Genomic DNA, 2571 nt, shown 5'->3' with positions numbered 1-2571 from the left:
ACATGTACAGTGCATCAAACCATCAAAGGGACACATTAACACATTATTTTTATGAAGGAGTTCACCCCTCCTCGGCTACATCTCCTTGGTCTAGCTTCCATGGCTTGGGCCTCTGTATTAGCTCAATGTGGAAAAAATGATGTTTACAAAGCTCTATGGCTCCTGATACCTACACCAATTTGTTCAAAATGTCCAAATTAGCCAAAAATGACTATTGGATCTCTAAAAAATTACTCTAGCTGCTCTAGGTATGACCCCCTTCCCTAGTGGCTCTGGGCTTCCCTGAACTTCCCTGTGGAAAAATCACTTGTAGAAGTTTTCTATTTCCTCTAAAACCTATACCAATGACTTTGGAAGGTTGAAATCATCCAAAATTGACTATTCGTTTTCCAAAATTGGTCGAAATTATGCAAGATATGCTTCATTCAATTTTTCCCTAGGAAACCCTACTAAATCTAGAGAGACTCTAGTTAAGTTCACTAAAACTAGAATTTCCTCCAAACTTAGTGCTCCGCTAAAATTGCCGCCAACTTAAAATCCAATTAATTAATATAAAACCGATTTAATTAATCATTAAGCGTGATTAAGGACACGCTTAATGTTGGCCCAGCCCTTTGTTCAGGCGCATCGTTGGATGGGGTGAGGGCTGGCTCCACTACTTCCCCCATTGCCGGACATTGCTGCAGCATTAAATAAAAGAACATGGCCTATATTTTCAAAATCCCTACTGATGGTTCAATGGTAAGGCGTTGGTATTGGGAGGGGGAAGTCACGGGTTCAAACTACCCTTCGCCCATCCCATATTTGCGTAACCCCATATGTAAAACATTGTGCCTTCCTATCAAGAGGCCCAGGTCTTTTGATTTTGATGGAGCCTGGTAACTATATTTATTTTCAATTCTTCCTGCCTGTTAACCACAGTTTAAACCAGCGTGTTTGTTTATGGACCCACGGATGCAAAAAGAGTCTTGCACTTTTGATGATTGTGCAGGCTGTTCAATTATGGAGTTGGCATACATTTTCTACAGACTAAGAATCTAGAGGATTTATCCAACAAATCTGAGATTAATCCAAGGGATAATCACCTATATTTGTGTAACCCCATATGTAAAACATTGTGCCTTCCTATCAAGAGGCTCGGGTCTTTTGATTTTGATGGAGCCTGGTAACTATATTTCTTTTCAATTCTTCCTGCCTGTTAACCACAGTTTAAACCAGCGTGTTTGTTTATGGACCCACGGATGCAAAAAGAGTCTTACACTTTTGATGATTGTGCGGGCTGTTCAATTATGGAGTTGGCATACATTTGCTACAGACTAAGAATCCAGAGGATTTATCCAACAAATCTGAGATTAATCCAAGGGATAATCACCTATATTTGCCTAACCCCATATGTAAAACATTGTTCCTTCCTATCAAGAGGCCCGGGTCTTTTGATTTTGATGGAGCCTGGTAACTATATTTCTTTTCAATTCTTCCTACCTGTTAACCACAGTTTAAACCAGCGTGTTTGTTTATGGACCCACAGATGCAAAAAGAGTCTTACACTTTTAATGATTGTGCAGGCTGTTCAATTATGGAGTTGGCATACATTTGCTACAGACTAAGAATCTAGAGGATTTATCTAACAAATCTGAGATTAATCCAAGGGATAATCACCTATCTTTCCAGGTATACATACACTGAGGGTGAATGAATATTCATGTTGGTCATGGGATCTGCAATTCTTTGATCATATCATATCATTGAGATTTTTTGATAAATATATTTGATTGTGGATTGCATATGTGTAGTGTGATAGCAGGCAGATGGTGGAGATGAAGCTGCAAGACATGGAAATAAAGTAAGTAAAACGCAGAGTAGAGGAAGGAGGATTATACGTGGATCAGCTGTTCATTCATGACCCTGATGGCTTCATCATCGAAATGTGTAATTGTGAGAATCTCCCTGTGGTGTCATTGACATCCACTTCTCATGCTTGTAGGTTCCAATCGGCCATTGATTCAAAACTGCAAATGATATTGGATATGAGCCCACCAAAGCAACAACAACAAAAATTAGTGGAGCCACCATCCGTACCTCAGGAAATTCTCATGTTCAGTAGTGTCAATCCAGAACATGAGGTCGAGTTTGGCATTGTGATATGATTGAGGAAGTCCAGTGCTCAAAATTATGTTGATGTTTGACAAGAGATATAGAGGGGCATGATGATTCATTGATCATTTGTAGATCTGTGACTAAAACCTTTCTAATGTGGACAGAATTCTAACGCCTTACCATTGTTTGGGTTGGTTAGATGACATAATAAATTGATTTAATTTAATAATATTTGTATTGCAATGTATGTAGCTGCATCATCATCGTATCGTATCCATCGAGTGTTTAGTTTTTGGAATTATGTATCAAAACAACAACAAATGGCACGAGGCTTTGAATTGTAAAATAATTTGTCGCGTATCTGGGAAATTTGCAGACAGAATTTGCATTGGACACGACACTTGAAGAGAAACGAAAGAGAGAGCACAAATACAAATGCAGAACCTGCCCTAGACACGACACTACAAGGGAACA

General features: G+C 39.0%; 1 pseudogene; it reads left to right on the top strand.

Annotated features, from left to right (window-relative positions):
* Positions 1-702: 702 nt before the first annotated feature.
* Positions 703-2147, top strand: LOC149187678 (glyoxylase I 4-like; annotated as a pseudogene).
* Positions 2148-2571: the final 424 nt, after the last annotated feature.

Source organism: Pinus tabuliformis, chromosome 3_1, assembly GCF_031772625.1.
Source record: "Pinus tabuliformis cultivar Carrire ecotype Pingquan chromosome 3_1, CPIR1, whole genome shotgun sequence".
In the NCBI taxonomy this organism is placed as follows: domain Eukaryota; kingdom Viridiplantae; phylum Streptophyta; class Pinopsida; order Pinales; family Pinaceae; genus Pinus; species Pinus tabuliformis.
This window is presented reverse-complemented; position numbering and strand designations above follow the sequence as displayed.